Genomic DNA, 14894 nt, shown 5'->3' on the forward strand with positions numbered 1-14894 from the left:
TTGACAATACTGGTCAAAAGAGGGGCAAGAATGAGGGCAGCTGTTGGCAAGAGGTGGCAAAGAAAATTGTGCCAGATCAGGCCAGTGGACTGTGAGTGTTCATCACCTTCCTGGGGAGTTATTTCTTGCAGCTATAAGCAGAAGGACCTTGTTCTTGACACCAGAAACTTTATTCCAATTTAAGATAAGAGCCAGAGAAAGTATTCCTGAAGATTGTCTTGAGCAATAAAAAAGAGAAAAGGGTGTGGGGGGAAGAGTTAATTTCTTTGTCCACCTTCCTTTCTCAGCTGCCTTCTTCTACAACCTTGAGAAAATCTGCTCTGCCTCGGTTTCACCCTCTGTAAAATGGGAATAGTAATACTGACAAACCCCTCCTTTTAGATCCCTGGATCAAAGGTACTATATAAGTTCAAAGTGCTGTTTCTATAGGGCATTATTGCCAAATTCACTATAAGCAATTCCATTGGGTACTTGATAACAACAGTAGAATCAGTCAAACGCCCTTGATGCATTGCATGGTCCCAGATACCTTTCAGAGCCTCTTTGTGTGCCATCCCACCCGCCGGGGTCTGCAGGGATGGGGCTTTTGGAGCCTGGATTTTGCAGGAGCAGGAGGGGTACAGTCCATGTCTCTGCTTCTGGCCCCTGAACTGTGGACCGCTTTTCTTTTTGACCTGACGAGGACAACTGGAACTAGACCTTTTAAAAACAGGTTTAAAACATACAACTTATATATATATATAAATTTTGTAAGGCCTTTAGTACCTAATGATTAACTCTTCTTGATTTTTGGATGCTTTACTTTTGCATGAGTTGTTGTAATTTTAATCTCTATTTGTTTCACTGCAAAGTGGTTAGGATACTTTTGCATCTAGACACATTGCTTATAGAAATTTAGTTCATATAATCTTTGCAATTTTTAGCTATTAGGTAGCTAAACATTTTCTAAAATTGTACCTTAAAAAAATTCCCAAACCCCTACTTCAGAAAAACAAGTATCTTAATAGCCGAATTGAAATTACGATGAACTTGTCGGTGTTCTTTCAATTATAAAAATGTTTCTAAACTACATTTAATATTCCTAATTTTTCTAAAATACGGTGTGCCAAGTTCCACTTTCAAAACAAGAAGAGTAAATGTTATATGGAATTATTACAGTGTGTGGCTTCATCAGTAAATTCACGAACAGTCCAGTTATTCTTCCTCTTCTACTTTTTTTTCCTTTCCTCCCCAAGATGCACTGAGTGTGTCTGTGCAGCTTCAGAAGTTTCCTCTGAGCTCTTTTATACTTTAATAGGTTTGTTTTGGTGGAAGTTTACTAGAAGAATATGCTGCAGACATATTTTTTTTTAAAAGGTCAAGCGGTCCCCTAACATGTCCATTGTGTATCCTTGCAGTAAGAAATCCTCAGTGCAAAGGAGAGCTTCATGGTTGAATTTTAAAAGATAATGATTTAAATCTTTTTGTTAACTCTTTTTTTTTTCATCCTTAGTACTGCTTTTGGAGAGTCAACTTTTAGTACGGTAAAAAGTAGGAAGCTTCTTAATTAAAAATTAGAAACAGTTAAATGTAAACTTAGATGGTCACCTTTCCTTCTGAAATCCGGAAGTTTAACTATGTTTGTAAGGAACATAGTAACAAATGAGTAGCCATGGTACTAATAGGAGGACAAAGCAAAATTACCAATTACAGAAATATCTAGGGCTCTGGGCCTGAATCTTTGATTTCCCATATGGATCTTAAAAATGTATGCATAATTGGCTTCTAACTGTGCATGCTCTAGGAACATATTCAAGAATCAACTACAGATATTTTTTTTCAGACACTGACTAAATATATATTCACTTGTCAGCAAAAAGATACATCATTCTGATCCTCTTAACTGGAAGAAAAAAAAATAAAAGGAGTCTTCTTCCAGCAAAGTGAGGTTGTAGTGTATTTAAAAAGTCACATAGTCTCACTTTCATACAGGAGCGAAGGGGAAAAGAAAGGGAGATGCTTGTGATATTTAAGCACTCTTTGAGACACAGGACTAAGCAGTGTAACTTCTGTCTCATACTTGAGACCCACGTTTTATTAATACACATCAAGGTCTTTGCTAAAGTAAATAGCTATGCCATTCAGGCTCAGTTTCAGTGGGAAAAAATTATTCTTTATCAACAAAGAAAAATATAATTATTCAAAATAAAAATAATGGTGAGATTTTACTTTTCTCAAAAATAATGCAAAAAAAAAAAGTGCATATCTCGGTGATTTTGAAGGAAAGAAAGACCCTACAAATTAGTAATAAAATAGTACAGAAAAATATTGATCAAAAAATCTTGTTAACTGGTTCAAATGACATAAATTGGAGTAGTCTATAAATGTGTCTGCAAGCACCAGAAATAGAATTGTCATTGGCCACCAATTTGATTTTTAAAAGTTGTTCTTTCCCTTCCTGTTCATTTTGGATAAATGCAATATGCCTTAAAACTTCCTTCTTTAATTCAGTGCACATGAATTCCTACAACAGTTTATTTATCAGGTATGTTCAGAAACTAAGATTAAAGTCTCCAGCTGATTTAGTAGCTGAGGCATTACTCATCAGAATATCTGATTACTGGTATATTAAGCAATGGAACAGACTAAACATGAAGCATTGCATCTCCCAGTACGTATATTTTAATTACTACTAGAAAAATATCAAGATGGCTTTATATTCAAAATGTAATGCATGATCATGTGAGCAAAAAATCCACAATACTGATCAAAACGTTGTCATCATCGCGTCTATGGCAGCACCTAAGCTTTCCTTTAAAATTTGTTTTCCTGTCTCTTAATGGTTATGGGTCTCACACTCCTCATTTAAAACAATTGCAATGGTTGTGTTGAGGTACCCTGGCAGAAAAGACATCCAAAATCACAGGAAAAAGCAATACCAGTTGCAGAGGTGTGACACCGACCTCCTGCTTCCCTAATGAAACTCTGTCCACATGAAACCCCTGGTTTCTGAGAGTTGTAACCCTTTAATTGTCAATACTCTAAATACATAGCTGTACTCATATAGGAAGCTGTCTTTAAGAAGGTAGCTGATCTATAATTTTGCCTTTTTCTTTCAATAGCTTTAGGCCAGATTTCCTCATTTTGAGTAATTGGCTCTAATACATAATCCTAAAACATAAGATAGTAAATCATTAAGACACGATTTTTCTCTTCAGACCACTCTTTCTTAATTACCGTGCAGTCTGAAAATACGAGACGATCAGAGTAGTAGTTTCATTTCAACAAGGCTGTGCATGGATTAAGGCTTCAGAATTTCCTTATGCCGCAGAAAAATTCCCTCTCCCTTTCCAGCTGAAAGCCCCGAGCAGCTGTAAACACCTCATGCTTTCTAGAGGCTTGGCTCCCCTAACGCAGCCTGGTCATCTTACGAATCCGCCGGTCAAATAAATTTCAATGACCGGTAATCAAAACTGTCCTTAAAGCCTGCAGCGTGGAGGTTGTGGTTGTAACACTTGTGCAGTTTTGGCAAGGAAGCGCTGCGTTTCTGAGCACCTTGGTTCTCCATTTCTCACCCGCGTGAGATATGGGTGACACCATACTCCAGGCTTATTTACGGACACCGTTGGAGAAAGGGTAGGAGCGATGGAGACAACAGCTAGAAACTCCAACGCCACAACGCGATTACAGTATGTTTTCCTTTCCTTGCTCTTTCAATTCGCAGTAAATTTCATTCCAGCTCTTAGAAATCATCATTCTTTTCCCCTTTTTATTTCAAAATGGTTGCATATTTTTCATTCACGAAAAGGTTAAAGGCGTTTCCCCAACGCAGGAGGGATTATCTTACCAGAGGATTCTGGGACTGCAGATGTATACTGCGGCAAAATCCTAAATTCATCGGCAAAAAAAAAATCATTTCCAGACCCCAGCTGCTAAAAATAATAGAATTATAGTAAATCATTGATAAGATTAAAACATAAAGCCATTTTTACATTCCAAAGTGCTCTAAAACATGAGTCTTTTCTCTTAATTCGTTTCTTAAATAATGCAAATTTTAAAGTAGCTTTTCTATCCCAAGCACGCAGCGCCATGAAATCGATAATTTTTGATCTTTTGGTTAGTAGGCAACATGGTGAGCTATTGCAGTGACTGCAGGCAGCAGACATGTTCTTGTCAGCTAAAAATTTTCATATTGTTTTTGAGTCCATGGAGATTTGCGGATGGGATACAGCCAGTTATAGCTTCAGCTTGCACTTTCCTGGGGGGACGTAAACCAGCACTGTTTTAGATGCGTGTATAGATATAGATATATGTTTTAAAAACAAGAAGCATTACTGGATTTTAAACAAAAAATTATGTAAAAAGAATGGCTGGTGTGATTATAATCGCATCATGCAGGGTCCACGGTTTCCATTTAGTGAAATTTCGCAGAGGGCAACTTCTTAAGAACATCCCTGCTGTGCAGAGTGAAAAGCATGAACAAACCAAAGACAGAATTCATCTGTGTTTATATTTTACAGACAATGAAAAACCTACTCTTTGTATGCCTTTTTTTCCACCTTATTATTTCACGAAAACTGCAGCATTTTCCCCGCCCCCACCCGAACACTCACCACCCCAGCACTGCGGTGTTCGGTCTTTCTTTCTTTCTTTCTTTTTTTCCATCTCTTCTTCTTTTTTGCTTTCACAAATTCTGCACGCGCCATCTTTGTCTATTGTTACTCTTTTCTAATTTCTCTTGCCCATTCTCTTTCAAATCAGCTAATAAACAGAAGGCTAAATGCCTGATCAATGCTTATGTGTTATATCCTCCCCATCTTTTTTCTTTCTGAGAAATAAAATTTTAAAAAAGACCAAACCAACACCCCACGCCCCAAAATTTCTCTATTACCATAACCTGTTGTATACAGTGGTGATAAAAAACATTATTAACATAATAGCAACAGCTGCAGCCTAAATAGAAGCTATGAGATAATAAATGTGCTACAACAAATTAATTTGCTGCAGGTGCTTGTGCTCTGAACTGCGTAACCCAAGCCATTTCAAGTCTGAATACAATTATTATTCCCCCCACATGCTAAAACAAAGTGCGGAGCAAAATGTCCTGTTATTATAAATATCTTGTCCTGTCCCCCGAACATTTTTACCATCAGCAGAGTGGAAGAAAGGGTTTTAAAACCATAGTAGAAAGCTGTGGCATTTAAAAATATTTAACAAGGCTTCAAGTCATGTCCAGGCTTGAAGAGATAATGTCTGTTTAGACATTAATTTGCACCTATTGTCTCTTAACCAGAGCTCTATAGGTAAGGACGCAGAGAGGTATTACATACGTGCAATTGGCAAGGCAGGGGCTCTAAACATCTCATTAGTAACAGATGCATATTTGTGTGTGTTGGCTCTTCCATTTACTTCATTGCAGAGAAAAAAAAATCTCTTTGCAATTTGGCTTGTATAATGAGCAGTGAACTAAGCAGGGATTTTTACTGTTTTTTTCTTCTGGTAAATGTAGTGTTTATGGAAGCCAGTTACTAGTTACCTCACAGGCATGTACCAGTAGCGTGTTGCAGCATTCTTCAGACTACGATGAAGCCAAGTGGTCTCTTTTCATTTGGGCACCGTGTTGTAAAAATTAACCACGTGCTTCTTTATCTTTTTTTTTCCTTTTTTTTTTTTTCTTTTTACTGTTCACAGACCTAATTGTCTGAAACTGGGTGAAAAGACAAAATTAGGGGCTCAGCTGTGCTGACTTTACTAGCGTTTTTCTCATTGCCACAGCACACGCGCCACTTTTTCCCCTGTTTTCTTTGCAAACGTAATTAGGGAACTTGTGTGTTTTAAAAGATTGATTATTCTCGCAGAGTAACCTTGAAACGTTCTTTCTACGATCGTGGGAAAAAAAAAATATGGTGCGTATCCTAAGAGAACTAATCAAAGTCGTGCCTGACCCGGGACAGCTCTCCCCAGCGCTCGAGGAGCGGAGGGAGCCGAGCGCGGGAGCCGGGCGGGCGCGGCGCTGCCCGGGAGGATGCTGCCGGTGCCGAAATGCACCGAAACCCCGCAGCGCTGGCCAGGAGCGCCCTGCTCGCATGAGGCGGCCTGGGGAGGTCAATGGGATTACTCATGAGCAAATGTGACGTTGCACAACTCATCCCTAAGCTAGAATTTGCATGTCTCAAATCCCTTTTGCCCGATGAAGAAAACGTATAATCAGTTAAGCAAAGGTGTATGTACCATGCTAGTGAAAATGGTTCTGGTTTTAAGGCTGCTTTTGTATCCAACTCCTGTTTCTTTTTCTGCAGCTTCTTCATGTCTACTCCAGAGATCTGATTTTTAAGTTATTAGTTGGGGTTTGCTTCCATCTATGTCCGTAGCAATTTTCTCAGAGTAACAACTGGGATATGAATTCCTAAAATTGAGGCATTCATCTCCATAATAGTTCATGCTAATGTGTCTCCCAGTCATCATCCAAGTAAGTAAATAGTATAGCATTTCTGCATATGAAGCACAGGGTGAAAATGCGCTTTCGCAAACTTCCTTGCAGGTATTTCCACAGCCCAGTCAGCGTCTCCTTTCTCCTAAGTAAAGCTGGTGCCACAAACGAGTGGTTCTTTAGGCTCTCTCCCTCTGATTCCTGGTATTTTGCTTTTACGAGTCACAGTGCTGTTCATGTTCTCAAAGGATATCCATATTTTGCTGGTAGGCAATTTCAGTGGGGGAATTGGATCAATATTTCATAACTTGTGCATCCATCTAACTGCTTCATGCTGCTGGAAGTACCCAAGCACTGCCTGGCTGAGGTTATCAGGACCACATAACACAGGCTAGGAAAATACAAATCAAAACTGGAGATCTGAAGCAGGACTAAGGGACAGGTTTTTGGGTTCTTTAGTGGAGTACCCTCCCTTGCTCAAGCTAGCAGGTGCTCTTGCAGCTTTGCTGTCTGCCAAGAAAAACGGCTTGCTTGGCATTCAGCAGGAAAACTCAGAACCTGTGGTTTACCTAGGCCGACCCAGCAGAAATGCGGGTGTTGGAGAACAGCAACTTCACACAACAAAACACTACACAGTGAAAATCATGGCTGGCTTCATTAAGAAGGCACATGCAACCTGATTAATTAAGTGGATGGGGAGAGAAGGTACAACAAGCTGTTTATTTTCCATCATAAACCACTCCTCCCTCAGCAAAGAACAAAAAGAAGAAGAGGAGAAATGCAGGTATTTAATTGTAGGATAACCTGTACAATGCAGGTAGTATGACTGTCACCTTTGTATTGCTGTATATATGACTGTAACAAAGTAGAGATTATTTTTTGTTCATGAGCTAATGTGACTCAAGCTTTACTGTGAATGTTGAGTGTGAGCCTAATCCTTGCTGATGCTGAGCACCCAATCAAGAGAGCATTTGTTGAGAGTTAAGGAATGCCAGCAGGAGTATCCTCATTAAAAACTAACAAACAAACAAGCCCCAAACTAAGCAATTGCATTACTGCTTTATTATATCTGGTAATATCTGCCCTCCTGCATAATTATAAATTACTTTTTTTTATTTACCTCCTCTAAGTTTCTGCAACCTGTGCTTATGCAGGTTCCATTTCTGCAAGCGTATTCTTTAGCACTAGAAATATGGACATGAATGTGTGAGTCTGAAGCCCTTTCCTGGGTTATACTCATGCACAAATTCACCTGTTCAGTGTTTGGGTTTGTACAATAATATTTTGTTATTGTTTTGAGTCAATATTTGCTACTGAGCCGGCTCTGCCTTTTTTCTTCCACCCACCTTTCTCCCTGTGCACTGCCAGAGCAGTGTGATTTGAATGAAGCCATTCCCAGAGATATTGTCATTTACATCAGCATCACTGGCTATAATTTGTCAGGCAACATCCACAGGGCTGGAGGGGAGGCAGTATGTGGAGGTACTGCTTTGTGTGCCCAGGGGTCCCTGCAACCCATCCTGAGCCAGCTCACTTGCCAGTCCAGAGAGGGCTGTGCCACATCTCAGGCCACAGATGCTCTATGGCTGTAGGGTTTTCAGCTGGGACATGGCTTTACAATTTCTGAGCTCTTCTTTCACGCTTCTGCAGAGCTGGACAAATCAGGATCTCTTTCTTTGCGTCGGATTTCCTCTGTAGTGCAGAGGGATGGCTTGGAAAGTGTCTTTGGGTGAAGCTTTTAGCTTTGGGCACCAAAACCTCTAGAGCAGAAGTGAAGAAAGGGCTCTGCCAACTTTGCCAATGGATTTATTTATCCCTGGTGCATGTGAAATCCTGTGGGACAGAGACAAAAATTCTAAAATTCTATGGTTTCCTGGAAGCCTTAAGTCAAAAGGCTGGGTTAGTAGTTATTTCCACCTCATATGCTTCTTGGTCTTCCCAGTCTTGCTCTGTTTGCCATTGCCTTTCTCAACCATCAGATTCTTGCTCCCGTTTAGAAGCCACACAACTTCTGAAATTATTATTTTTTTGAAGCCGGTTAATACCGGTGCACAGTGGAGCCATTCTGCCACATAAACAACATGGTGAGGCTTCCTGAAATGGTGCATGCTGCTAAGAGACTTGAATATGGCTGAGCTTGTGCTGTGGAAAGAAGAAGGAGCTGTTCAGGAGGTCTGTTGTGGGAGAGATCCACAGCGAACTGGAAAAGCCCATCAAGGGGAGGGGGGGACACCGTCTGCCAGCACATCTCCTTTGAGGATCTCCATAACTCCAGGGAGGATCAGGTTGCCAGCAAACTGTCTCTTACCAAAACATCCTGCCCCTAGGAAAAGGAAAGTGGAACACAAATTGCCAAGGGCCTTTTGTAGTCAACCCCTCACCCTGTGGTCCTCTCATCCTGCCACTGCCGCCGTGGAAGGTCCTTTAGCAGGGCAATAGTCCTTTTTATGGCTCTACTGTAGCTGAACTGAGGGGCAGGGGCACATTACCCATTTATGTAACTCACTAACCTGCTTGTTGCATTTAGGATCCAAAGCATTTTTTGGTGGTGCTGGAAATAGCCAACACCTGAGGATTTTTTTGCTTTCAAACCCATTTCTTTCTAACAAATTGACACACCAGGTGACTAGCAAATTTCACCCATGTGTTATTTTGTAAACTCTTGGGTTGCATAATTCAGTAAGTGACTGTAGAGATTATATGGTCAAAGACAGGAAGGGGTATATTTTTCTAAACAGGTGAAAACCTGTGAAAAAGAGTAAAAATAATGATTTTTTGGCATGAATTTTCAAAATAATGGAGGCTTGAGCAAGAAAAAAGAAGAGAAGTTTTTGGCATGGGCACAGATAAATATGAGTTTCACGTTTTTGGAAAGTACAGATGATCTGAATCTATTCATTATTTGAAATTCATATCTGGTCCTGTGCAAGAAGTGTAAAAACTGATACTGACTTTTAGGAATGTCCCTCCAGACCTTTATACACCTACATTCTCTTGCTTTCCCTTTCATCCTCTTGTCAGTCAATACTTAACCCTTTTGGATTCTGACCTTTTGGAAGTGTGAGGGCTCAGTATGGAGCTGATCAGATAGTTAAAAGGATATTCTTGCATATTTTCACAAATCAAAGCACCACATTTGATTTACTGTGACTTGTGAATTATATTGTTACAAATACACAGGAGCTTGTTCACTGAGGCACTAAGTCTCTCAAAATCTTCCTTAATTTGCTTCACAAACCCCTATTTATTTGAAATTTCAACCCATATATATATATATATATTTTTTTTTTCTTTCTTGAACATTGAGTTCAATGTTTAAAACCACCCTCTATCAAATCAGCAGGTATAGAAGTTTCAATATGATTTGCATTCACTCAAGGTCCCCCTAAACAGAGCAAACAAATTACAAGGCTTGTAAGATAATATAATTATCTGATAAAAGTTTAAAAATCCCTCTAACCCGAATGGTAGTAAATGTGTAAAATAACAACTAAATAAAAATATTTAACCATCTCTTTACATCTGAAGCATTTCTTAGTATGTACCAGTTTCAGGCTCATAGTACAATCCTTGACTGTCGCCTAGTTTCAGAAGTATAAGGAAATTGTTACAGAAAAGGTGACAATAATACCTCTTGTTGGAGCTGAGAAACAAAATGAAGCAGCTGTACATCAGAGAGAAAATCTGAACCAAGAGACTGATAATGAGTGTGGCAAGTATTTTTTCTTGCTTATGGGTGGAAAAGCCAGCGAAGTCTCCGTTTGAAGACAAAGCACAGAGTAATGTGATCATAAAAATCTCCTAATGGGGACTATGTGATGTTCCGTAAATGTATTCCTTTCAATACATCTACACGCAGTCTTTCAAGGTTGCCTGAAACGGTGCAGGGGATATGATAGCATCAGCATAGCTTGATGTGCACAGAGCTGATACTCCTGTTTTGTTATTATTGCTATTATTTGTGCTGTTATTGTTTAATACATGTACTGCGGCAGCTTTTGAGAAGCTCAGATAAAAAACATCACCCCATTTTTGCAAGGCAGTGTGCAGACATTGCCAAGGCACTGTCTGTGCTCGGAGAAGCCTGCAATTGATGGAAACGAGTGACATTCAGAGGGTGGGGAGACAAGTACCATAATTATGGGTGGGGCTGGTAGTATTACCTGTTATTAAGGGCTTGCCTGACACTTCCCATTTTAAGACCTGTTTTTGGTGGTTTGTAACTGCTTAGTAAACTTTAACCATTTGTCTTTCACTAGACTTCCGACCTTGGCTGCCAGTGCAGCTCAGTCATTATTAACAGACTGATTTATTGCGTTTAGGCTTGGGGGATGGCAGGGTTGGGGCTGACAGAGGAAGCAGCAGCTTTCAAAAAATGCAAAAAAATTTTGTCATTGTGCCTGTCACTGTTTATGTGAAATAAGGACTCAAATTATAATATTTGAGTCCTGTTTCCTTCTATTCCCCCAGCTGTCTGTCTGCATGCATCTCTGAGCTCTTGGCTTAGATTTATCTTTCTGTTCTGCATTTATACAGTACCTTACTCAGCTGAGTGCTGGCCCATGACTGGTACACCTATAAGCAACAGAAGTCCCCAAAAATACTCTGGTTTAGCACAGAACAAATGCTATTGGGAGGCAGAGGAATATTCCCTGTACAGCAATCCTGCACGGTCTCTTCCTTATTGATTGTGACTCTCAAATTACTTACTTTTCCCCTCATACTTACAGTGCTGGAAATGTTTAATATTCAAATATGAGTGACTTTCCTTGTCAACAACAGCTCCTTTTAGTAAATGTTTCTTCTAAAAATAAGGAGGCTGTTTTTTAGGCTCTGATTAAACAGAGACATGGTGCTGTTGGGGGATCAAGCTGAGCAAAAGCTTATTCCTTCTACCTGTGTTTTTGGAATCAGCACAGAGAGGAAGGGAATGAGCCACTGAGTTCATATTTCCACTGGAAGTGCAAAACAGAGGGCCAAGATTCATTAAGATTGTTATACTAAGTCAATATGACCTTTGTATTTTGCTTCCTTCAATTGACTTGAAATTGGACTAAGCAGCAAGCACTGTGTTCAGGACTTGTGAATTTCTTCAGCAAAGGTCAATATTTTCAACTGTGAGGGGATCATTGTTTCAATAGTGATTTTTGTATTACCTATAAAGCCTCACAGGCATTTCATTCACCTCCTTTATAGTCAGTATTTTTCACCCTCTTTTAACTGAAGAGTTGATGAAATCTGACATGATTTGGTCTTTTAGAATAAATGCTAAAATTACTGAATTTTTTGTTGCACCAGGTTTTCAACATTATGTTTTTCATACCTGAAGTTCAATCCTGCAAAATTTCAGGTTCTGTTTCAGGTTCTTTTGCTTCACTTTTAAATTTAATTATGAGCAATTTTGTTCCTATGTGAACACCCCTGAGATTTGCAGGAATTGTCCCTACATTTAACCGAGTCAATAATGCAAAAGTTTGTAGGCTGAATATTTGAAGCTGCTCCTATTGGGATTAAAGATGTTTTCCTAAATGCAGACCTGTGTTCTCTCCTTGTAACCTGGTTATGGACCATGTAATCTATGGCACACTTTTAGAGTGTAATCATACGGAAAAGTCCTCAACCAAAAAAAGCAACCAAACAACACAAGAGCTCAACAAGCCACAAATGTGCTTTGAAATCTGAGTGTGGGCAGACTCAGGAGCAGGCAGTGCATCATGCAGAGAGCAAGTTTCTGTTGATTTTAAAAAAACAAAAGAAACCACTATACCCTCTAACAAATCTGATTTTGCTCAAGAACTTCATATGGCTGTGACTTGTAATTAATTTATTCTTTCCTTGTTGGGTAGCCTCTATTAGCTTCCAGGGACGTAGCAAAATACAGCCCTTCCCCCCCAGTCTTTTAAAGGCAGCTCCATCCTTGCTCACAGGTCTGCCAACTGAAAAGGCAAAATTGACTGGTTTTCATTTTTTGGACCATACTTTTCACACATGCACATGCACAAAACTCCTGCAGGGGTCAATGACAGTATGTTATGCAGGGATTGAGAAGAGAATACACCCTGGCTAGTTGGTATTTTTCCTAGGATCAGGTGGAGAGGTGGTCTTTGTTGACACTGTGCCAGGCTCATGCCAGCTGCTGTAAGTGCATAGAATCATAGAATTGTTTAGGTTGGAGAAGATGGTAATAAACCTATTTCTATGCAAAAGAGCTTATTGCTAATAATTTCTGTCAGCTTCTAACCACTGGTGTGTGACTTTTTTAAAATCAGATGTTTACAATAAGTTTTTTTTTTTTTTTCCCTACTTCAGTGTTTTAATGGAGTGCTAATGGTCATTGGCTCCATCTGACTCATCCAGCCCAGAAAGAAACATATGCCCTTTTCTAATGATAAAAGCTCAAGTAAAAGATAAAATAAAGCATATTTTCCTGAACAGCTTGATTTTTTCCTCCTAGCAGGAATTAATGTGAAAATATTTCACAGTAAGACAGAATCTGCAAGGAGCCAGGCTGGAACCATTTGGGCTCTAGTTGTGTGCTGCTGGGAGGGGGCATGCAAATGGTGAGTGAACCTGCTAGGAGTCAAACCAAATTGTTTAGAAACCACCAGCCCTAAAGTGATGATCTCACCATCCAATGCATAGAGGCACATTTGGAGAGACATATTTTGCCAAAGTATCTCCCTTAAGTCTTTCCAGTGAGATAAAGTAACTACAGGTATGGTGGAAGGTCCTGTAAAGTCCCTGGGAGCATTAGACAATCTCAGACAAATTCTGTGCTACAGCAGTTTTTTTTTTTTTTTTTTTTTTTTTTTTTTTTTTTTTTTTTTTTTTGTTGTTTGTTTGTTTTTAAGAATAAGAAGGAAAATAAGGAAAAAAAAAATGAATGGCTGGTAACATATATCTCTATCACAAAGGAGGCATCCAAGTTGGCTCAAACCATCAGAGGGCCCTGAGGGCTAAATTGTTCATAAAAACCAAAACTTACCAGGAGCTGGTCTTTCCTCCATGGCAAGGCTGAGTGGGATGGAAGAACCTGAATTTCTTGCTCCTCCTTTGTGCGGCTAGACAGGTCTTTACCAGCAATTGCATTTCTTTCATGAGCTTGAAACCCACACTAACATTTTAAAATAACAAGCAATAACTGTGTAAGCTTCCAAGCTTTCCAGAAGCCTATTTATAGCCTCATATAGTCACATACAGACAACTAAATTCCTATATACACTAACATCCCCAGCTGATTTTATTAGGTGAACCTCTGTTGGATCCCCAGCCCCAAATGACACTTCCCATTCTAGAGGGGCCCTCAGATAGTTTCATGTTTGCACTCTTGCTCTCATCCAAAAAATATTTACAAAATACATATCTTTGTTCAAGTGGGAAGTACCAGATTTAATCCTGGTCTGTATGAAGGAAGAAAGCTGGCTTGATTTCTCCATTCAGGAGAAATGCCTGAAATCCTTATCATGCCCAGTAATACAGTATCACACGGGAGTTGAATTCCTTTGTCACCTCACCTAGCATAGCCTATGACTGTTTTCTGAAGCATCCACTTGGAAAGAAAGTCAACAAAATCATCTCTGATGCTCCTACGGGGGTGTCCCTCTAAAACAAATTTTCTGGAATGGAAGAAGAGAAAGGAAAACTCAGAGGCGGCTTCATCAAATTGTGGGCTAGGAATCTAAAGATATTGCTGTACTTAGCATATCTGATGTACTTCTAAAAGGAATCTAATATCAAATTTAAAAATTGCTAGGGCCAGGGAACCCAGCAAAACATTTGGGAGGTTCTTCTAGTAGTCAAACATCAGCACTTCCAAAGTCTAGTCTGAACTTGCCCAGTTTCAAATTGCAGCTTCTGGGTGGTGTCAGCCTCCATCTTCTGTACCACACAGCCCAGTGTGAAGTTCTGTTCTTACAGGCTGATCAAATCCAATCCTTCATTTTCCCCCCTGATAAAGTATCATTCTTCTACTACATGAGGAAAATTTCCTGCACCTGCTCAGCTTATTAACACCCTTCTAGTCCACAGACACCAGGATGGGGGGAACTGGCTGCATCTAGACCGTGCCTGAAACGTTTACAAGGTGATGTGGTGGGCTAGGGGTGTTTGGCTTGTTGACCAGACTCACACATCCATATGGCAGCCTCTGGGACACCACAGGATGGAAGGCTGGTGTTCCTCACCGGGAGCCCACATTCTGGCAGCTCTTAAGTGCCCTTGGATATTTCAGGAGACAGCCTCCATATCCCAAAGTTCTCTCACCCGTGAGTTAATGACTTGTTCTTTTGGCTAATACAACTCCTCAGGGATTGGGTATTCTCCATGATCAGTCTGTCCTTGCTCTCCAGCAGAGAGTCATATTCTATAATGACCTCTACAGTCACAGCTGCTTTGCATCTTTATATTGGGGTGGATTAGAAAATGTGCTGTTTGCTTACTAATAGCTCGGCCCGCATCAGTGACCTCTCTTCTTTCTTAACCCCCA

The sequence above is a fragment of the Onychostruthus taczanowskii genome, unplaced genomic scaffold (assembly GCF_017590055.1).
Source record: "Onychostruthus taczanowskii isolate IOZ18803 unplaced genomic scaffold, ASM1759005v1 scaffold28, whole genome shotgun sequence".
Taxonomy (NCBI): Eukaryota; Metazoa; Chordata; class Aves; order Passeriformes; family Passeridae; genus Onychostruthus; species Onychostruthus taczanowskii.